The following is a 24,571-nucleotide window of genomic DNA, read 5'->3' as shown; positions in this document are numbered from 1 at the left end:
AAGCCCATGTGCCCTGATTAGCCTGCCTTAATTGATTCTAGCATCTTCTTTTTAATTGGCTCCAGGTGTCCTAATTAGCCTGCCTGCCTTAACTGGTTCTAGCAGGTTCCTGATTACTCTAGTGCAGCCCCTTCTCTGGTCACTCAGGGAACAGAAAACTACTCAACCAGTATATTTGCCCTCTACCAGACTCCTGTACTTTACTGGTCTGGATCTGTCACATCATGTAGTGTGATCATTTTATAAACCAGTATGAAAGTTCCTTGATTTTCTGACAATCAAAGGTACAGTACAGTAGATGTCATTTTAAAAAAAAGACTGCTTGGTCATTGCTACAAGTTGAAAACAACTATTTCAATTACAAACATGGGTTAGAGTCTTAATTACATAATTTTAAAAATCCATCATATTCCAGGGCTGCAATTGGTACAGTTTTGTGTACTGGGGGCGCTTTATACTATTTTCCCATTTCCATATGATTCTGCAGCCAGTTCAGTACACAGCATGGTTTAAAGCAGTCTAAGGACTGCAGTAAGTTGTGCTTATTGGTAATGGCTCCTGGGGTTGGGGGTGGTGGGAGGCATTTCAGAGCTGGAAATTGTCAGAGCTCAGTAGCACTTTGGCCACACCCCCTTGCCTGGACATATCTCCTATGCTATGGCCTGCTTTTCTGCTTTTTATTCTTCCTTTTTATTGTGGGCATAAATAAATGGTAAAATTAAGATTACATGAGGTGCAAAGAAAATATTAATGTAATTGGTGGGGGAAGCAGTCACATGGGTCACAGCTGGATAAAGAATACAGTGTAAACAACATATGAAACAAATGGGATTGCATGAGATCTTAATGAGAGAAGTTCTGGAGGGCATTTGGTTTTTTAATGCAGTTCCCAATTTAAGCATTAACTTTAAAAGGTAGATATGTGCTCATATATCTGTCATATGAATCGTTCATAAAACTAGTCATTTTTTCCATGAGTAAGACTCTTTGTTCCTCTTCCTGGTCTGCCATAGCCAATATTTCTAAGTAATTATGATTTAGCAGCAACTGTAAGAAAGGCTTTGAACCAGTCTTCTGATTCCATTGCAGCCTCCAGAACTCTGAGCTGGCTGTTCCAGAGGCAGCATACCACTCAGTGATTAATAAAACTTGTGGGAACTGGGCATAGCAATCACAGCCTCATGTGCTATTGGAAATATTGATTTAATGCAACTGTTGGACCAGCAGAATGATACAGGATCATACAGCACCTCTGGACAGTGCACCAGGTTCATAGCTAATGATGTAGAGTTCAGAAAATAATGTAATTAAGAAAGAAATTACTACCTGACAAGTAGTCTGGAATGCTGGTCTGAGTATCTGCTCTTTTCCACAGCACCAGGGAGTAATGGAAGTTTGGCTGTTAACCAGAAACTCTAGTGTGGTTTTCAAGTTCGTACTTAGTTCATCTAATGATTTTTTTTTTTTTTTTTTTTTTTTGAGGTGGGAACGGGGGTTGGGGGACTTTTCTTTAGACTAAAGAACTTCAGCTGAATGTAAGAGATTCTTTTTACTGATATAACAAAAATCATTTGATACCAGTTTTAAAACTTACACCAACAAAAAATTGGAAAAATAACTTGACAAATGACGGACCTCTGCCAAATACCTTTCAAAAGTTCATATTTAGCTGGCCAGTTTGGATAAAAGAACTGGAAAGAAATTAAGTTAGTACTTTAATAAAAGTCCTTTTAATATCATTACAATTATATCAGGAAAAACTGAGTTGGCGGGGGGGGAAAGGGTGAACACGAAACCTTGGAAAAGTGTAGCCAACCTAGATAGCAAGGTTAGTTAAAAAGCTGGAATGAACTGGAACACAGTAAGATGCACAATATCTGACATGAACAGAACACATACTCTGGTTTGGAAAGACCATTGGACCCAGTGGGACTACTCCCATGTATGAAGTTATTCACATGTGTTTGCAGTTCTGAGGTCTACATGTTCAGAATTTGAGACAACTGATATTTTTATATGCAGTAATAATGCAGATTAGTATTCAGGATACTCATTATCCAGAATGTTTATTCATCATAGAAAAATTCAATGAATCACTATATCTGGAATCTTTTTATTTGGACTATAAGGGCTTCGTAACTGAAAGCAATAACGATAAAGTTGCCATAGAAACATTCATTCTGATTTTAGTAGACTTAAATGATCAGCCTTATCGTAGTTCTGTAATGTGGTGTTAATGTAGTGTGTTTTTTTTTTTTTTTTTTTTTTTTTTTTTTGCACTTGGCAAATGTGAATTGGTCGTTTGCTGCTGAATGATGCAATGAACCAGTAATGTTTATTCAGTTAGGCAGGATGCTGCTTCTGGCAGTAGTAAACATAGGTAGAAGAAAGAATTAGAAGTTCATCTTTGGGATAAAGGTTGGGAGGTCAGTGTTATGAACATTGTTATGAACAATGTTATGACAGCTGCTATATCTAACAGTCTGTAAGAAACTTCACAGGTGCAACTCAGAATGTCATAACACTTGTATACAGGAGCGGTGCAAGGGTTTTTGGCACCCTAGGCGGGGGTCCTTCCACGCTCCCGGTCATCGTCGGCAATTCTGCGGCGGGCGGAGGTCCTTCCGCGCTCCGGGTCTTCGGGGCACTTCGGCGGCGGGTCCTGGAGCGAGTGAAGGACCCGCCGCAAAATTGCTGCCGAAGACCCGGAGGGCGGAAGGACCCCCCGCCACCGAATTGCCGCTGAGGACGGCAAAATGCCCCCCCCCCCCAAATCCTGGCGCCCTAGGCAACCACCTAGGTCACCTAAATGGAAGTGCCGGCCCTGCTTGTATACATACATGGAATATGTATAATTGAATATCAATGCCATGAATTAACATTCTGGAGGTGGGATTTATTCATACTTTGTCCAGAAGAATTCCTTTCCAAAAGGTTTATTTCAAACTAGATGTTTAAAATATGGCAGAAGTTTATTCTTTAGAACCGCAAAACTAAAGTTTCTTTCAGGTGTATTTTATCAATGCCAAGAAAACTATATTACAATTATGAAAGTATCCTGATAGTTAAAATGCTGCAGAGGGATAGGTACACTGTAGAGAAATACTTACATGTCATAATGAAAAGCACAAAGCATCTTTTCTTATGTTCTTCTGTATTACTAGTGTCATTTAACTTTTACACAGTATGATAGCCCTGCCTCTTTATTAGATAGTAAGTAGTTTCCATATAGATTTTTTGTTATCCTTTGAGGAAAGATCTCACCTGTTCTTTAGTGACAATTTAAAAAAAAAATCTTCAATAAGATCAGTGTGGCCAGCCTACTACAGAACCATAAGCTGCAGAGGGGGAAAAAATAGCATTGAAGGTCAATTTTGCAATCTATATTTATGGAAACTAAGAAAAGGGCAACAGAGCATCCTTAGAGCCCTGCAAATTTGCAGATATCTGCTTTATATCTGCAGATATCCACGGATTGCGGATCAGATGTGGATTAAAAATTTTGTATCCATGCAGGGCTCTAAGCATTGTTTAGCACTGAAGGACACACAGACAAGATGATTAACAAAGCAATGGTATGGCAAGGAGCAAAATTGACAAGTAATAGTATAGCAATGTGTATTGGAGCACTGTTAACCCCTGAAGTGCTTTGGAATTTACTATGACATGAACTCTTATATTATCTGCCTTCAAGGTACACAGGTACAATTCACATTGAAGTCATTCACAGAATTGTGACTTACTGAATCTGAGTCCTGAACTGGGCCCAGCAGCTCTGATACACTATTTATGTGCTTATCTATGATTCGTCAGGACGAGTTCACTTTAAAAGGTTACCCTGACTGCTGTTGAGGAATAAGAAGGGGTCTTAATTTGGGATGTCAGAGCCAGTCCAAGGATCATTTACATTTTCATATTTGAGTAGATGTTGTTGGATCCTAAGTTATAAAAGATATGTAGAATGCTTTTTGAGTCAGTCTGAAGCATTTTGAGCAGTCAGTGACTCTAAAGCATTTTTCTTCATTATGGACTTCTTTTCAATGAAAACATTTCTGAGAATTTGATAATTCAAGTATCACTCCATCAGTTGGCTTCTAAACAAAGGATAAGTAAGTTTGTGTGATATATTTAAGCACAAACATACAAACCCTTGAGTCCAAATACTAAATGGTTTAGCTTAAAATCAGTTTTAGGGACTTATTCTAAGCAGGAAATGTCATGTTTATATTTTAAATTTGCATCCAAATCACATATATTTAAACTGATATGCTAACAGGCCTTTTAGTGGCATCTCTCCCAAGCAGCTGATACCCAGGATGGACTACTCCATTCACACAGTCTGATTAAAACTCTGATATAGATTTAATTTAATGAGGGAACATTTAAAGTGGAATAGCCTTCAAAGTAAGGTGGCAGAATCAAGTAAAACTATTGTATTTAAGCAAAAACTGGATGACTATGTAGAAATTGAGTTTAAAAGGTACTAGGTCTCAATGCAACTCCCACTGAAATATGAGTCTTTCCAGTGGCTTAAAAGAGAATTTGAATGGGCTAAGTTTTGTGTCTGCAAGTAGCCAGCCTCCCCATTCCAGGGTAAGCAGGGACTCTCCCTGATTCTTGTTTTGTTTCTTCCTTCATCCTAGGCTGAGTGTTGGTTGGGTATGTGCATACTTCTTTATTTATTTACTTATCCTTTCTATTTAGTCTTCCCATTGCACAAACATTAATACAATTTTAAAGGTTAAAATGTACATTTGAAAGGTAAGCCCCAAAATTATATAGGACAGAAGGGACAGTATTGTCATCAACCTATCCAGACCTACTTCTGCTCCTGTACAAATACTCAATTATGAATACATGCTTAACCTGTCAGGCACAAATCTGACTCTCCCCTCCCTTACAGCGTTGGAGGAGACATACCAATGAGGTTACATCAATGGGGCACTGGTATAAGAGACTTGGACTGCTAGAGCCTGCTCTTATGATTGAAATAAATAATGAAATTCCCATTAACTTTCATGGCCACAGGTCTGGGACTGAATTGCCTGAATAATCCAATATTTTTAAAACTCTGTGGAAAGTAGACTTGCATTTTGGTTTACCCTGATCTTTCCTAGAGTTTCTAACAGAGATCGTGACATAACAAAGTTACCTATAGACTTGAAACTAGTAACATGTTGTTATAGATGGAATATCAAAGTGAGAAGTTTTTTCTCAGCTGAAATGCTGGTTTGCTAGAGCAGTGGTCTCCAAAGTAGGGTGCGTGCACCCCAGGGGGTGCGCAAGAAGATCCTTGGGGGTGTGCGGCAGGAGGAACAACTTTTTTTTTTTTTTTTTTTTTTCGGCAGTTCAGGTGGGGGGGGGGGTCGATTTTTTTTTTTTTTTTTTTTTTTGCTTCGGCAGTTCAGGTGGGAGTCCAAGTGGCTTTTTTTTTTTTTCTTTTTGCTTCGGCGCGGCAGGGGGTGCAGGCTCAAAAATTTTTTACTGATAGGGGTGCGCGATTAAAAGAGTTTGGAGACCACTGTACTAGAGACTGGTATACATTTTTGATAGAAAAGCTGACCTACAGGAATGCCCTACTTTTCTATTTAATCATAAGTTTGTATTTCTTTGGTAAGCACACAAAGATTTGAATGGAAATATACATTGATATTTATTTGAGATTAAAATAGGTTTATAAATATATATGTATAGATTCTTATCTTTTAAAACCTATTTTAATTTTAAATAAAAAATACTGGAAATAAATTGAATACCTTTTGTTTGTTTTTTACATTTCTGGAATTAGTTTTCCACAAATATTTTCTCACAGTAATTTCACACAAGTCTAAAAATGTAAAGCCTTCATGAGTGTGAGTTTTATTCATGTAAAGTGTTATATGAAAACATTACTAATGTAGAATTATAAGAGATATTGTTGTTCCCCTCTCTATAGCAGTGGTGAGGCCGCAGCTGGAGTATAGGGTCCAACTTTGGGCATCACACTTCAAGAAAGTTATTAAAAAAATAGAGAGAGTTCAGAGGAAAGCAACAAAATTGATAAGAGGTTTAGAAAGCCTGACCTGTGAGGGAAGGTTGAAAGAATTGGACATGTTTAATCTAAAGAAAAGAAGGATGAGGGTGGACATAACAGTCTTCAAATATGGGAAAAGATTGTTATAAAGAGGATGGTGATCAATGTTCTCCATGTCCACTGAGGGTAGGACAAGTAGTAATTGCTGCCTAAAAACTAAGCCTAGGGGGATATAATTTAGATATTACTAAAAGCTTTCCAACTAGAACAAGGGCAGTTATGGAATCCCCATCATTGGAGGTTTTCAAGAGTAGGTTAGAAAACATCTGTCAGGTATAGTCTAAGTAAATTAATCCTGCTTCAGCATGTGGGGATGGACTAGATGACCCCTTGAAGTCCCTTCCAGCTGCATTTCTATGATTCTGAACAGGTATAATCTGATGATGATGATTTATATTGAAATCTATAGGAAATATTTTGAAAACTAAAGTACATTTTGCATTACAATGTATTTTTTAAATAAATCATGGCTGTTTATATGTTCTCTGTAAATGGTGCCAGAGAGTTAGGGTGTCATTTTCAGGTGTCCAACACCCTTAGCCACTTGAAAATACCACTCCTCTCCATATCCATATGAGAATTTCATTGACTGTTGTCTGAAAATTAGTTGTAGAGCTTTTTGAAGTCATTAAAACTGGTACCTGTGAATGTCCTTTTTAGTTGGTTCAAGGATAAAGTTAGTGTGTATTAAAAATTAATGTTTTAACTTAAAGTTAAAATGTAGCATGTTTGTACCAATTCTCTAGTGCCATTAGTAAAAGTGTTAGATTCCAATGGAGTAGTTAGAGGCAGTTGGTGTTCAGTTTTAATGGGATTACGTCAATGTTTTGCTTCAGCAACTCAGTGTAGCTTTATGGCGAGGATCACTGCAGTTGGAACAGGCTCAGCTGACGGCACTGTGATATATACACACACAACATGGTATATTGATATAAAGCTATAGATAGCTATATAACCCCCCATATATTGGTTGGTATAAAAATAATCACCTCATGTCTGCCTTCCACGTTCTTCTTTCCCTAGCAGATCCTCTCAGACAATACAAAATGTTAAGAGACTACACTGTTCTTTAGGGAATCCTCTGTGCCATTGTAGACAGGCAACTAGACCACCATCATAAAGTTATAATTGCCTTTGAAACTGCATTTGCTTCAGAAAGAAATACAGGAAATAGCTGAATCAGAGGTATGACCATCTCTCTGTCTCACTCACATTAACCACCTGTAGATGGACTTCTATAGAAGTGGTTCTGAATCTTTCCAGACTACTGTATCACTTTTGGGAGTCTGATCTGTATTCATTACCCCAAGTTTCACCTCACTTAAAAACTGCTTGCTTACAATATCAGACATAAAAATACAAATGTGTAACTGCACACTAGTACTGAAAATTGCTTACTTTCTAATTTTTACTGTATAATTCTAAAATAAATCAATTGGAATATAAATATTGTACTAATGTTTCAGTGTATAGTATATAGAGCAGTATAAACAAGTAATTGTATGCAATTTTAGACTTTGCTAGTGCTTTTTATGTAGCCTGTTGTAAAACTAGGCAAATATCAAGATGAGTTGATGGACCCCCTGAAAGACCTTTGCATACCCCTGTTGAGAGCCACAGTTCTGTAGGACTGGGAATAAAGGGAGTTGCTCCAGAGGTAGCACTCCTTTCCCATGCACCAGGAGGGATTGGTTGAAGAAGCTGGGAAGGGGATGTGAAGAAATTTCTGATTGGCAGACATGGAGAGAGTGCATGTGGACTAAACACTTACTCTTACCATCATCACCTTCCTGTATGAGGAGCTTCCCTCCAAACTCAGATGAACAAAATACTGACTAACAGCTGTTGCTATTGCGTACAGTTTCCTAAATTAAAAAATAAGATTGCTAGCTGGAGTAGAATTTCTCAACTAGCCTGGAAGCTGATGAGTCTTTCTGCTACCCCAATCAAGACTGACCTACAGCCACGGTATCTGAATTTCAAAAATCTGAAGGTTTAGTAACTCCTTACTGCAGCCATAAATTTTTCTGTCTGGTCAACGTCCTCATTCCTGTGGAAAACTCCAGAAAACTCCACTCACCATCAGTAAAGCTCTGCACAGACAGCTGCAGCTAGCCAAAGGCACACCCAAAAGCTGCTTGTAGGCAGTTCACTCTGTCCAGTAGAAGGATGTGTGCACCTTCCCCACCAGGGGGAACCAAGAGGCATCTGGAAAGTAGCACTCCTGCACATATCTTCATTGAAGCACTCTTTACAGCTCCAAACAGGGAGGAGGGGATTGATATTCTCACAACAAATTTCAAACTCCCATCCACTGGCTGCTGGAGAAGCACTGTCCTCAGCAGGGCAGGCTCATTCTGAAAAGATGTTTACTTTGCTTCTATGCTGATGCCATTCATGTATGAAGAGCCAGCATCTGTTATTGAAATAGGTACAATAAGCATTGTGTGGTCTAGTTTTGCCCACTCGCCCTCATCATTCACTTTTGCTGAGTTTCTTTCTCTTCCCACTGGCAGCCACCAGCTCCCTTCCTTCCTTCCTCTGCTGTTTGTCTTCTGGAGAAGACAATTAGCATCTCTTGAGCAAGTCCTGTTACGGATGCCACAACACCATCAAGAGGTCATGGAAAATCTGTTGAGGGATAGAGCATGCTGGTGGCCATCTGGTTTCTGGGGTGCAGTCTGTAGAGTTTAGTAAGGAAACTGGTGCTTGTACTCCAATAGGAAGACATTAGTCAGAAAAAGCTGCCATTACAAGCATACAGAATGGAGTAGAAAGCTCTCTGGTACTTCTGCCTTTCATATAGAACTCAAGTGGTTATGTCACTGTTCACAAACCGGCAGTCCTTCAGTGACATATTATAGAACCATATCTATCAAGCATTCTTGTCACAATACTGTATTAAAATCCATAACAAAAGGCAAATGTCACCGTAAGAGAATCTTTTTTAACGGTGCCCAAACCCCATAAAAACAGAGAGTAATAGTTATTATTCTCTTTTCTTTAAATCTGATTGGATTTTGAAAAGTGATTCTGTAAACATGGCTCTGTAGGGTTGCATGTTTATTGTTGCTCACTGATTTCCATATTAAATATGCTCTGCTTACATGTGTAAGCAGGGGAATGGTCCTGCTATTGTGGGGAACTTTCCTGGCTTCTGCACTACCCCGGTGAAGTGGGCTAGCGAAAGGACCTGAGTCCTCACTCCCACTTCCTTTACCCAGAGGCCTCCCTGCCCTTGAGGACTCCCCTTCCACACTCCTGTCTGGCAGAGTCCTCGTAAACCCCGACAAGGCTGGGCCCAGGATTTCTGTGGGGCTCAACCCCCAACCCTGCTGTGGTCGCTAGGACAGGGGCTAGGGTGTCCCCACTCCGAGCTACTCTCTCTGCATTGTGTACTTCCCTGACCCACTGATCATTACATACAATTTAAAGCAAATACAAGTTGTTTAATCAACAATTAATTAAAAAAAAATAAGGAAAAATGGGAAAGGTTAAAGGAAAACACATCACCCTGCTCAGAGGCAGGGAACATTACAAATAGTGTCTCTGGAACATCAGGGCAGTTCACTGTTTGTTCCTTGTAGGTCCCAGGCCTTCTTCTCATGCCCTGGCTGTGCTACAGGGATGCTGCGGGTTGGACACTTGCTCTGATGGTGGCCACACACCTCCAGGCTTTGGGTGGTGAGACCTTTCTTCCCAGCATTAGCCCACCGTCGGGTTAAGATCCCCCCATCCCCCAGTCTGACCTACAAGGACCCTTGGCTGGGGGTGTCTTTCTGCTTTGGGCTCTTTGCCCAGAAGCCCCTCCTGGGCTGGCCCCAGTTGCTCACCACACCTGGCTCTGTGGCTGCAGCTCTGCTCCCAGCACAGGATCTGCTCTCCCTGGGCTGTGTCTCTGGCTCTGTGGCTGCAGCTCTTCCCCCAGGACAGGTCTGCTCTGTGGGCTGCTTCTGTGACTCTGCTCCCAGCTCTGACCTGCTTCCTGGGCTGCTGTTCTGGCCCCTCTGGCTAGCACAGCTCTGCTCCCAGCTCAGCTCGGGCCCCTGCTCTCTCCTTAGCTTGGCCCCAATTTGTCTGATCCAGGCAATTCCAGCTCACACGCAGGATGGGACCCCCCTGACTCCCTGATTAGCCTGCCTGCCCTGTCAATCAGGCTAACCCGGAGCATTGGCCTCTCTCCATTGTTCCTGGGGACTGTCAGTCTCAGGGTCCTGATTTCCCATCGACCCTTCCCTTTTCTTTTGGCACTGGGAGTTAGCCAACCAAAACACCCCCATTGAATGTTAGTAAGGGGGCAACAGTCCCCTTACACATGTAAAAAATAGGGTGTTTTCCCCCCTTAACTGTCGATTCTGCAGTCCATCTAAGCTCTGAAAATCATCTGGGCTTCTTTCCTTTTAAAGCATCTTCACCAGTACTAAAGGAAATGCAGGTCAAATTAACTCTTATTTACACCTATGAAATCTTTGTCTCTAGGGATGTCCTCAGTGACATTGTGCATCCCTGGGTAGATCTGGACAGGTGCAACTGATTGGAACCTAATAAACAACTACCGGTTTGAGATGGGTGAAGTAATATCTTTTATTGGACCAACTTCGTTGATCAAACCAGCAGACACAGGGGGCACCGTTGTAGTCTTCAACGGTGATTGTGTTAATGAAGCCAACCAACAACTCTCCAATTCACCTACTATAAAGAACTCAAAGACAACTCCACACCACAATTTATATTGGAATTTAAGGATATCATCAAATCCCTCCCCAAACAACTCCAAGAGAAACTCTACAAACTTATCTCCCACAAACTCTCCAGGGATCCTCTGCATGCTTCCCTGGATACACAAACAAGAGAGCCAAGTCTGGCCCATCATATCTGGCCATGGCACTCTTCCTGAAGGAATACCAGGACTCATAGAAACCATCGTCAAACCACTCACCACACAAATGGCCAGCTTCCTTCAGAGCACAACAGTCTTCCTCCACAAAATCCACCACATCAACAACATCCCCCAGAACACCACCCTTGCCAGCATGGATGTCCCCTCCTTATCTACCAGCACCCCTCACAATGAAGGCATAGCTGCTTGCCTCAAATATTTACAAGACAATGGACAACCCTCAGCTATCCACCCCAAACACATTGCCGAACTCATCCATTTCATCCTCACCCATAACAATTTTACATTCAACAACAACATGCTTTGTCCAAACCATGGGAACAACCATGGGTACTAGGATGGCTTCCCAATACACCTACCTCTTTCTGGTCCACCTTGAAGAAGAATTTCTAGACAAATGCACCAAGAAACCAATGATATACCTGAGATATATCAATGATATTTTCATCCTTTGGGCAGATGACTTAAACTCCCTCAGATTGCCACCACCGTCCATCTGTTAAACTCTCTGAAACACTCCCACACCAGCATCAACTTCCTGGACATCACGATTGGCTTCAACAATGGAACTCTGCAGATAACTACATACAAGAAATCCATGGATCACCTCACCTACCTTCATAGATCCAATAGCTACTCCAAACACACCAAGAAATTTGTTATCTACAGCCAGGCATTCAGATAACGCAGAATATGCTCTGAGGAGAAAGTCCGGGATATATACCTTAACACTCTCAAAACTGCCTTCACCAAACAAGGACATTCCACCAGAGAAGTAGACCAGATCATGGAATGAGCCACCCAGCTACCCTAAGGGAACCTGCTTCATTATAGAAATAAAACCCCCTCTGACCAATTGTCACCTCCCACCCCACACTGGAACCCATAAAGGGTATTGTCAAACAACTATAACCTATATTCAATTGGGACCCCATCCTAAAGGAAATCTTTCCTAAACCCGCTCTTCTGGCTTTCAAACCACCCTCCAATCTCTTCAAGCTCATCACCAGAAGCAAACTCCCTGCAGACCAGGACACCAACTGAAAGTGGCTCCAGACCCTGCCAGAACAACAGATGCAAAACCTGCAGACATCTCTCCACTGCTACAATTATCAACACCCCTCACAACACCTCTTTCAAGATCCATGGATCCTCCAAATGCCTAACACAACATGTGCACTAAATGCCCCACTAGCAACTATGTGGGTGAAACCAGATAATCACTATGCTCTTGAATGAACTCACATAGGATTTTGTCTTTTATCATTTTCCTATCACCTGTAAGTGAAAACTTCTCATAAAGTGACCACTCTCTATCAGTCCTTATCCTCAAACGAAACCTGCACAACACTTTCAAAAGATGATCCTGGGAACTTAAATTCATTACTTGCTAGACACTAGAATCATGGACTGAATAAAGACAGTAGATTTATGACTTATTACAACAATCTGTAACTCAATAACAACCTCACCAACCCACCCTCTTCCTTTCTTCCCTATGACTGGAGAAGTGTTAACAGGCCACTACACCTTGAATGGTCCCTTGAAATATTTGTTAACTACTATGCTCAACAATCTGGTCAAATCTGTGTTGCCTCTGCAGGACTAATGGGAATAAATTGCAATAAACTGTTTTTGCCACTAAAAGGAACAGATACGACTCTAAACAGGTATGTTGAGCAGGAAGGTGTCATATTTACATGCACTTCTCAGAGCAGAACTGTAAGTATAATCTAGTAGAAATTCATCAGGAAAGTTGGCACTACAGGAGAAATTCATAGGAGAGAACAAATTCCACTTGAAACTCCCTGAGTTTTCTCTTGTAAAGTTTCCTCTGCATTCTCCCTTGTAGGTGATGGATTTTCGATCTTTAAGAAGGATGTGGCTTGGAAACCCACTGGAATTCAGGCTTTTCGGGGCAACCAGTCTTCATCCCTGGGATTCTTCAAGGAAGGGGAATTAATGCTACGTAGAGTACACAGAATTAATTTGTATGCTTGACACAGCATTACTTCTTAAGGGGATTTCCACTAGGGTAGGCTTCAGTCTAAGGAGACCTAGCTCTGTGATCTCACATCCCAGAATAACCCCGCTGGAAGTGCAGAGCCTTGAAATTCAGGAAGCAGCCTCTGGACAGTTTATGATGAGAAATTAAAATATTACTTGAAAAAGCCTCAGTAGTGTGAAAAGGAACCTGACACTTTTCATGATGGGACGTTAATTGCCCCTGCCCTGCTCCCTCTTGGCATCAAAATTGTAACACTGTGAGAATGGCGATATCTCCTGACATCCACTACAAAGCCCATCAAAGCTCTTAGAAAGGAGCATTTCTCGTGACAGATTTGAGAGAGAGATTTTAAAACTTGTGAAAAAAAAATAGGGAAATATTGAGAAGGAGTTCAAGCAGTGATCGATTAAAAATTACTTTCTTAGGTTAAACCTTGTGTATCAGGGACTTCTTGAAGGGAGAGGAACTAGGGAATATAACCTGCTGTTCTCCCATTTAACAAGAACTACACCTCTACCCCGATATAACGCGACCCGATATAACACGAATTCGGATATAACACGGTAAAGTAGCGCTCCGGGGGGACGGGGCTGCACACTCCGGTGGATCAAAGCAAGTTCGATATAACGCGGTTTCACCTATAACGCGGTAAGATATTTTTGGCTCCTGAGGACAGTGTTATATCGTGGTAGAGGAGTATTTCTCATAACCAAGGAGAGAGGCAATACGATTTTGCAAACAAGGGCTTATATGTACTTACTGAAATGTTTAGACATTGCTTAACATATTGACATATATAACATATTAGTCAACTAGTGTAATTTCAGTTGGGATGGGATTGGGGGTGTAAGATTTCATATTCTCCCCCAGGAACATTTTGTGTTGAACATTCCTGTCATTTAATGCAATCTGGTTTATTCCAAAAGCAGAAAAGTTATCCTTCAGAAGTATTGTTATGAGCCACAGGGATGGTATCTCTGGCAAAGGTGATTAACAATATCCAGAGAGGGTGTGAACTCCATCAGAGACAGGGAAACCATCTCAACCTTGCCTTCAGCCTGGTGTAGAATTTTAACAAAAGGCTCCTATGAACTGCCTCCAATACATCAGTGTGTTCAAGCAGGAGGGAGTTTTGATTGTAAATACTTAGATATTTTAGATTGTAAATTTAAATTGATCCAGTTTTCTTTCTGTAATATAAGTAGGGTATTATTCCCAAAAGCTCTTTCAGCAAACCATCCCTATTCAGCAAAACACTTGAGCATCTGCTTAAACCCCAATGATCTTAATGAGATTTAAGCACCTGCTTAATGCTTTGCTGAATTGGGACCAAAGTAAACAGCTACGTTGTAAGAGAGACAAATGCAGCTCCACTGCTGGTGTGAAGAATGTTACAGCAGTACATGGAAGATGTGAGGGGGATAGATTGAAAAGTGTGAAGCTAAATTGGCATCAGTCTATTTGCATTCTGTATCCACTCTCAGAATCCAGACTGTCATTGTGTGATTCACCTATCATATGATTTGTTTAGCTGGCAAAGCCACTATAAAAATAGAACCAGGAGCATTTGTGTGGTTGTTCAGTTTAAAAGGAGGATGATTCACATAAATAAGACTTTCAAATTTGTTATGATAGATTGCTAGGGAGCGTGGGTGAGAGAAACAGTTTAATGAGTAATTGGGAACACAGGACAATCTAAAAATAGATGCAAAAGAAAGCTTGAAACCATTGAGGCTGGTGTATTTTTTTTTTTTTTGACTTTTTTCCCCCCTCTTTAAGCTCTTAAATTAATTTTTTGATGTCCCTCAAACAGACTTCAAAATTAACAATGTTGGTAATCTAGTTCTAAAAGTCAAGATGATGCAGATATATTTCAAAGAGCTAGTTTAAAAGAGAATTCTTGGAAGTAATGCATGTCTCTGTGATTCAGTGTGACTAACAATGTCTAATAACAAATGTCTATGTGTCAAATGACACATGTACCGACAATTTAGGGATATGCCCAGAACCTCTGTTGCATTGTTTACCATGAACAGTGATTATAATTTTGTAGATGCTGCTCTGAAATGTATTTGAACACTATCTTTTTGAGATTAGGGTTTGGAAGAAATGGTGTTAATCCCAAATAGTGAGAATTTAACCCCATTATATACTGACCAGAAAGTAGTATTTTTTGGTGGCATGCCAGAGTTATTGACAAATGAAATTTGAAGAAAAAACATTTAAACACTTAGTTTTATCTACAGATGCCTTCTTGTGCTGAGTGTACTCCTCTTCCACAGAAACCAGTGGGACTTGGTTTGTTGGATCAGGTCCCATGGCCATAAGACCAATTCTGTAGTAAAAGTTTCTATGATAAGAATAGATTCTCATAAGTCCTAAGAAGCTTGTTTACACCCTACGTATTTTAAGTCAAAAATATAAATACTTTAAAAATGCCTAAGTGCAAGTTTTATCACTTTCTATTATTTTTTCTTTTTTAAAAGACACTCTCATTATAATTGTGACACTCTCAAAAGCCAAGAAATTCAAAATTCAGATTCTAATGGGAATCACATGAACTAATAGCCATTTTGTACTTAAGAATTGGTATTGTTAGTGAAATTATACAGTATATTTCCATTGTTATACTTTTGTGTTTCTTGTTAACTATATAGATCAGGATTTCATATAATTAAGGCCCCTTGTTTCTGGTTTTTATTTCATTTAGAATTTCTTAGGTGTTAATTAGTGTTTATTATAAAACTTGAAAAACAGGTGAAAATTATTGGAAAAAATTATCAAAGTATTCTGGGTAATTATCAGAAATATAATGCTGTGGGGTTTTTTTTATTTTCTTTTAACAATAGTTTAATAACAGTTTTCTGCTATTACCCTGGATATAAGGGGCTTCAATGTAAATTCCAAAAGTCCTGGGTAGTGTAGGCTCACAGCAATTTTTTCAGTGTCTATTTTTTCCACCCAAGGCTCATTCTCCTGCAGTCTTGCATTTAGAAATATTCGGTCCACATCAGCTGAGACATCAGTCTGACATCGAGGGCGGGGAAAGCAGCACAACTCAAAGTTGGGAAGTCATAGAATCATAGAATATCAGGGTTGGAAGGGACCTCAGGAGGTCATCTAGTCCAACCCCCTGCTCGAAGCAGGACCAATCCCCAACTAAATCATCCCAGCCAGGGCTTTGTCAAGCCGGGCCTTAAAAACCTCCAAGGAAGGAGATTCCACCACCTCCCTAGGTAACTCATTCCAGTGCTTCACCACCCTCCTAGTGAAATAGTGTTTCCTAATATCCAACCTAGACCTCCCCCACTGCAACTTGAGACCATTGCTCCTTGTTCAGTCATCTGCCACCACTGAGAACAGCCGAGCTCCATCCTCTTTGGAACCCCACTTCAGGTAGTTGAAAGCAGCTATCAAATCCCCCCTCATTCTTCTCTTCTGGAGACTAAACAATCCCAGTTCCCTCAGTCTCTCCTCATAAATCATGTGCTCCAGACCCCTAATCATTTTTGTTGCCCTCCACTGTACTCTTTCCAATTTTTCCACATCCTTCTTGTAGTGTGGGGCCCAAAACTGGACACAGTACTCCAGATAAGGCCTCACCAATGTTGAATAAAGGGGAACGATCACGTTCCTCGATCTGCTGGCAATGCCCCTACTTATACAGCCCCAAATGCCGTTAGCCTTCTTGGCAACAAGGGCACACTGTTGACTCATATCCAGCTTCTCGTCCACTGTGACCCCTAGGTCCTTTTCTGCAGAACTGCTACCTAGCCATTCGGTCCCTAGTCTGTAGCAGTGCATAGGATTCTTCTGTTCTAAGTGCAGGACTCTGCACTTGTCCTTGTTGAACCTCATCAGGTTTTTTTTTTTTTTTTTTTTTTTTTTGGCCCAATCCTCTAATTTGTCTAGGTCCCTCTGTATCCGATCCCTACCCTCCAGTGTATCTACCATGTCTCCCAGTTTAGTGTCATCTGCAAACTTGCTGAGAGTGCAGTCCATACCATCCTCCAGATCATTAATAAAGATATTAAACAAAACCGGCCCCAGGACCGACCCTTGGGGCACTCCGCTTGAAACTGGCTGCCAACTAGACATGGAGCCATTGATCACTACCTGTTGAGCCCGACGATCTAGCCAGCTTTCTATCCACCTTACAGTCCATTCATCCAGCCCATACTTCTTTAACTTGGCGGCAAGAATACTGTGGGAGACCGTATCAAAAGCTTTGCTCAAGTCAAGGAATAACACATCCACTGCTTTCCCCTCATCCACAGAGCCAGTTATCTCATCATAGAAGGCAATTAGGTTAGTCAGGCATGACTTGCCCTTGGTGAATCCATGCTGACTATTCCTGATCACTTTCCTCTCCTCTAAGTGTTTCATAATTGATTCCTTGAGGACCTGCTCCATGAATTTTCTAGGGATTGAGGTGAGGCTGACTGGCCTGTAGTTCCCTGGATCCTCCTTCTTCCCTTTTTTAAAGATGGGCACTACATTAGCCTTTTTCCAGTCTTCCGGGACCTCCCCCGATCCCCATGATTTTTCAAAGATGATGGCCTATGACTCTGCAATCACATCCGCCAGCTCCTTTAGCACTCTCGGATGCAGCGCATCCGACCCCATGGATCTGTGTTCATCCAGTTTTTCTAAATAGTCCCGAACCACTTCTTTCTCCACGGAGGTCTGGGCACCTCCTCCCCATACTGTGCTGCCCAATCCAGCAGTCTGGGAGCTGACCTTGTTTGTGAAGACAGAGGCAAAAAAAGCATTGAGTACATTAGCTTTTTCCACATCCTCTGTCACTGGGTTGCCTCCCTCATTCAGTAAGGGGCCCACACTTTCCTTGACTTTCTTCTTGTTGCTAACATACCTGAAGAAACCCTTCGTGTTGCTCTTAACATCTCTTGCTAGCTGCAACTCCAAGTCAGTTCAATGGATTTTTCCAAAATTTAAATGGAGCGATGTCACCGTTGTCTGGAGAAGGCATTATTATGTATGCATGGAATTTGCTTTCCAGTTTGGCCCTTTCTTCATTAGGAGCCACAAAGATGGAAAAGATAAAAATATAGTCTTGACATTCATCAGTAAGGCCACACTTTTGCTATGGAGGTCAAACAGCACAATTACTTTCCAGAATGGTGATCGCTCTTAAAAGATTTAGGAGACCTATTACAAGTGACAATTGCTTTCTATTGCTTTGAGAGTTCTGTATGAAAACTTTGGAAAAGCTTTACAAGTGTTTCTCGCTCTCTGGCAAAATGGAAATGAAAAGATTTGTCTGTTTTTCCTGGAATCTCCCCAGATATGCTTTTGTGACAAAGTTCTTCACAGACGTTGTTGCCTGTGATCTGTGTTAGAGAATGTTGTCTGTTTAAGAACAGAATTCCAATTTTTTCTGCACTTCATACGACGGCTGAAGGGTTTCAATCAGAAATTAGAAGTACTTCATTAATTTTTTTGTTTGAATGCTGATAATTTTCAACCTTTTCTAGTCGCAATGTGAATTAGTGCTTAAATTTTGTGCAGCAAAGACCTCATTTAAGTATTATAGGGCAGAGAAATTCCACGGTGTCTCAGGAAAGGCATCCTCCAGCAACCAAAATGGGTTGGTGTCACTTGAAGGACATGGGAGAGAATAGAAAATGAATAGTACTTGAACACAACCCCCATCCCAAAATCATCCTCTTTCCTGTCTCACAGGAGGGATACAGGGGTAGGAGCTAGGAGACAACAGAGGAAAGCAGAACAGAGGGGAGAAGAAGAGCAGGAGGGTGGGATCTGTGAAGGGGATGGAGATGAAAGAACAGGGAATAATCCTGCCATTGATACTCATGGGGACAGGGATGCCTGGCACTCAAGGAGGGGCATCAGGCAGAGGGGAGGGGGATGAGGGGAAAGTGGATGAGCCCTGGAGTCACACTGAAGGACTGGGTCCAGGGGTTTTGTTTAGCAGGGAAGTGGACAGGGCCATAAACCCTATGTACATTACACCAATTTAGTCTCTTAGATTCAAATGCACTTATTGATGTGTAACTTGCACATTACCTCTGAATTTGGTCAAAGTGCCACTCGTTAATCATAAAGACTTCCTCAAACACAAACCTTCCTTTATGTCACCTGAACTGCATGTGATGTACAAAGCCAGAAGGAAACTAAAGATGACTAGGTTAAATTACAGCTATCATAAATATAAACATCACATTAACTCTTCATTTACCAAAGAAAAACTTAACAATTGGATAACTTTTGTCTTCCTGTGATCTGAACTGGTTAATATACTCTACTTTACTAGGATCTAATATAAAAAAGCTGCTAGAGGCCAATAAACTACAGTGACTGAAAAGTTCATTATATGTAGGGCCCTTCATTTTCAGTTTTTACCAAAAACCTCCAACAATCCCCAGGTTTTGAAAAACCCAGTATTCAGGTTTTAACCATTTTAACCCAAATTTTGTAAGTGCCAGAACTCCCTGGGCCTGGCTCCCACCATGTACCGTCCCTGCCAGACAGCAAAGCACACGTGTGTTGGTTGGTGGCTGCTGCAGATTTGCTCAGAGAGCCTGGTCCCAGCACCCAAGACTCCTGAACATTGCCACAATTGGCCACTGGGAGCAGAAAGCTGTGCCCAATAAGAACTGGCCCCTACGGCCATGAGTCTTCTCTCTTACACCAGTTTTATCTCTGTGCAAATCCATTATCTTGTGTTGTGGTTATTGCTGACTTACAATGGTGGTATGGGTGACAGGAGAATAAGGCCCTAAGCAGACTGAACAAAGGTGTATGTTACACCAGTTCACACTCATGCAAGGCCAAATTCAGAGATGAGTCTGTCTTTGCAGATTATGGATGTGATTGATTACCTTGTTTATTTACAAAAAGTATATCTTCATTCATATGATTTGATTATTACTCTGTTAACTTTTCACAACACTGAATCACATGAGAAATATTAAATTCTCCATACAATCAAAATGGTCTTAATGAAAAGGCATAGGCTAGAAAACAGATTTAAGGAAGAAAGAAAAGTGTTTTGTTTTAAAATCCTTAAATTGTGTTCTAGTTTCTACTATTAATCTCCTGTCTAGTTTTTTCCCTTTGCTAAGAGTAGTAATAAACCATTAATCTGGGGGATATAAAAAGTGTGTCCCAGCAGAGGAGAGTGTGTTGACAACAGAAAAACATCTTTATATGCTACCTTTTTGATAAACTACACTACAGTTTAAATTGAGAACTATTGGACAGTTTAGCTTTGTCATGTTTCCTGAGGTTTTATTTTAATTGACAGCACACACACTCTTTAATTAATAACTAAACATTATTTTCCAACAGTAGACAAGGTGACATAGTAATGAAGAATGATATATGCTGTTGCCATTTGCATAGGAGAATAATGGGCTAGATTCTGCCATCCTCCGCCTTGTCTACACGAGAAAGTTTTACCACTTACACCAATATAGTTTGTAACCCTCCCATATGGGCACTCCTATTCTGGTATAAGAATGGGTTTATTTATATTTATTTATTTATTGTTTAGATTAAACCTCTTCCAAAGTGACATAAATTAAACTGAAAAAATGCACGAATAGAGGAATAAGAATGTCTGCAGGGGGGAATTATACTGGTCTAACTATATTTGTTTAAATTTGCATGTTAGGTTATACCAAAAAAAACTTTCCAGCGTAGACAAGTCCTTACTCGTGTCAGACCTGCCTCAGCAAGGGACATAAACATAAACATAACTTTAAGCACATGAGAAATCTCATTGACTTCAGTGGGATTACTCCTATCTCAGGGAGTAAGGTACTATTTATTGTAAGAGTGTCAGAAACTGGCCCACTGTAATTGTTATCACAAGCTATTTATTATCCTTTTATAATTGTTTAAAACTCTAACCCTATTACATATTTCAGTCAGTACTATGATTCAATTAATTTTGAAGAATAGCATTTGATTGTCTTATAATACCTTTCACAATCAACATATTCCAGAAGTGATAAGCTAGTTATTGGTAGTACAAATTTATGTAGGCAGATATGGCATCTATTATAGTTTCAGAAATAGCTAACCCATTAGAACCGGTTTTTAGTAATAGAATAAATAAGCTAGCTACGTTTTCAAAATGTGTCATGGGATCTTTAACTTCAATTAGAACAATCAGCAGAAATAACACAAAGGACCTCAGTTTAATATCTCATCCAAAGAATGGAAACTAACAATGCAGCTATTCCTAGTGCTGCACAGGAATGTTGGAACTGAGTACGAGTCCAGGTCACTACATGTGAACAACTGAATTGAGATAATGGCTGATAGGAAGATTACATAAAAAAATGGGTTAAATGTAAAAGTGAGGTTATACCCTACAATGTCATTCTGTGAACAGGATATTATAGGGTTCCATGTTTACTCACTCTCAAAGATATCTGTACAAAAGGCCTGATCTGACAAGTTGCTGAGTGGTAACAGGAGTGGAGGGTACGCAGCAACTTGCAGGATCAGGTCCTTAATATGATTATTTTACAAGTAAATATATATTATTTTTCTAACATCAAGCTTGGCTTCCTTATTTTTTCTCTAGTTTGTGCATCATCACTTGTAGTAATGATTCTGCAGTTGCATCTTAGTTAACAATTCCCTACATGGTGCTTGAATCCAAAAATAATCCAGTTCAATCTCTCTTGGCTGTATTGGCTCTGCAAGGCTAACCAAAAAAAAAAGGGGGTGGGGGCAGTAAACACTTATTTTTGTAATGAAAATAAATTTAAAATACACCCAGGTAGCAAATCTTTGGAGGAAGTTCCACTTTTGTTTTTGACCATAACCACACTGTAAGGCTGCTCAGTTGAAGTCGTTGAAAGTCAGGAATGCAAGATTTTGGATTCCACTAGCAACGCTGCCCCAGCTATGTTGAACTTCTTTTATGTATTATGATATAGATTTACTGACATAAACAGTAACACATTAACCTATGCATTTAACAAAAACAGCAAACAGAAAATAATGTATAGTTAGTATATACACTCTACATGTAACATAACTGAGTTAGCATAGTGATTGGCACTTTAACTTTGCATTTCCAAATTTTTTATTAGTTTACCTGTACAACCTTAACATTTCATAAGTCTTTTTTTTTTTTGCATTTAATTTGCTATGACTTAAAAAATAATCTTTAATTTGCCATAAACATTTAAGTCACATCATATGCTGAAAATGACACCCTTAAACGTGCTTTAAATATTTACGGCAATATATAAGTATTTAAATGACTTGAAATCTTTCAGATGACAGCATGTCTTTAAATCTTTGAGACTGTTTAAAGGCTCATGCCATATGAGATCAAATCTTTTTATCAATTTTGAATTGTGCAATGGTAAAAAATATACACATTCTCCTTTAGAAGAAAAATTTCCACTGCTTTCATTACACAGAGACTTAAGTTGTAGCTGAACTTTGAAATATGGTAAGTGAAAAGCCACTGAAGTATATGTTCACAACCAAGACTGAAAAAAGTGTGTGATAAAGTTATGAGCAATTGAAAGTTGGCTTCTGCACATGTGTAATAGTTTCTGTGGGATCTTTACTGAGATCAAGGTATATCTTATTATTTGTATTATTGAAGCCCCTAGGAGCCCTAGTCATGGTCCAGGATCCCACTGCGCTAGGGGTTGTACAAACACAGAATAGTATCTGTTTTCCCCTTCAAATCAGGGTGTCAATCAGCTCACCCTCACAGCTGCTATCAGTTGTTAGCAGGGGCTTTCAGCTTCCTGGCCTCTCACTGCACCCTGGTTGTCTCTGGTGCTTGGAGACCACCAAGTTTAAAAGTAATCCCCAGGAGCTGAAATGGCTGGTGTGTAGATGGGATTTAACAGAGGAGCCATTTGGAGTTGGAGTTGGCTGGTGTGTAGATGGGATTTAACAGAGGAGCCATTTGGAGTTGGAGAGAAACGTACAAAAAAGCTGTGACTGAGGCCAAAAAACATGACTTTTCCTCAGCCATTTGGAGTCTTTGCACAATCTGATTATTCTGGTCTGCCTCACCCTGTTTGTAATTTCTTCAAATGACTGCTGTGGGGAGTTGTTTTGAGTAGATTATTTATTATTATTATTATTATTATTATGTTATTTGTAAATATTTATATTCTGATGGCACCCAAAGGCCCAAAGTCTCAGTTCTAGGATGGTCTCTGGCGTTTCTGTTTGAGAGACATTTGCTTTCATAATCAAACAAATTTAGTTTCTGATGGAGGTATCTGTTGTCTTCTCGGTTTCTTGTGGTCCGATGCCTATTCATATTGGTGTCTCAAAGCAAGTGTGGTAGCCATGGTGTCAATATTGAGAGGCATTACTAACACCTCACTGAGCAAGGAGAGGATGCTGACAATTCTTAAACACACTGAGGTCTAACCCCTCTTCAAGATACTTTCCTTTGATGTGGTAGTACTTGCTATTCAATCCTGCCTGATCTTAAACTTCACCTCCTTTGGAGACGTGGTTGAGAAGGGAGAGCTTGTCAATTCCATGTGCATCTGGAACCACCCCCCTGGCAGATTCCATTCTGGGTTCCAGCATTCCATTGGGACAACACTTGTCATGGTCATGAATTATCTCTTGCAGAGCCGTAACTAGCTATTTTTGCACCCGAGGCAAAAATATAAAATTGTGCCCTCCCCCCTCCATATAATTTCATAGTAGTTACTTTGTAAAAAAAAAAAAAAAAAAAAAAAGTAAATAACAAGAATAATAATGATAATAGAACATTTATTTATTTTAATCATAAGATCCCCATACAAAATCAACTAATACATATAAGGTGTGCATCATAGTGCATCATGAACTGTGGGGGTCGGGACACACAGCCTGGCGCAGGGTCGGGGCTTGCCTCACAGCCGCACACTGGGGTTGGGGTCGGAGCTCACAGCCCGGCGCAGTGGTCAGGGCTTGTAGCCCTGCAGCTCCACACAGGGGTCGGGGTCGGGGCAAGCAACCATGCACTAGGGTCGGGGCTTACAGTCTGGCGCAGGGGCCGGGGTCGGGGCTCACAGTCTGGCGCAGGGGTTGGGGCTTGCAACCGCGCGTCCTGTAGTGGCCGGTTTGTTAAATTTAGAAGCCGGTGCAGAACCGGTTCCTAAAGGGGCGGGCGGGTAGATGGGCAAACTCTGGTCTGCGGGCCACATTTGGCCCGTGGGACCGTCCTGTCTGGCCCACCTGAGCTCCCAGCTGGGGAGGCTCATAGACTCTAAGGTCAGAAGGGGCCATTATGATCATCTAGTCTGACCTCCCGCATGATGCGGGTCACAAAAGCTGATCCACCCACTCCTGGAAGAATTCTCTCCCTTGACTCAGCTGTTGAAGTCCCCAAATCATGATTTAAAGACTTCAAATCGCTGAGAATCCTCCAGCAAGCGACCCCTGCCCCATGCTACGGAGGAAGGCGAAAAACCTCCAGGGCCTCTGCCAATCTACCCTGGAGGAAAATTCCTTCCCGACCCCAAATATGGCAATCAGCTGAACCCCGACCATGCGGGCAAGATTCTCTAGCCAGACCCTCTGGAAAAAGTTCTCTGTAGTACTGCTCCCCTCCCCCCCC

General features: G+C 40.7%; 1 protein-coding gene across 2 annotated transcripts in view; it reads left to right on the top strand.

Annotated features, from left to right (window-relative positions):
* The window catches only part of PIK3CB (phosphatidylinositol-4,5-bisphosphate 3-kinase catalytic subunit beta), a 205,981-nt gene that overhangs the window by 10,482 nt on the left and 170,928 nt on the right, over positions 1 to 24,571 (top strand). The window lies entirely within an intron of this gene.

This window comes from Trachemys scripta, chromosome 9 (genome assembly GCF_013100865.1).
Source record: "Trachemys scripta elegans isolate TJP31775 chromosome 9, CAS_Tse_1.0, whole genome shotgun sequence".
NCBI lineage: Eukaryota > Metazoa > Chordata > Testudines > Emydidae > Trachemys > Trachemys scripta.
This window is presented reverse-complemented; position numbering and strand designations above follow the sequence as displayed.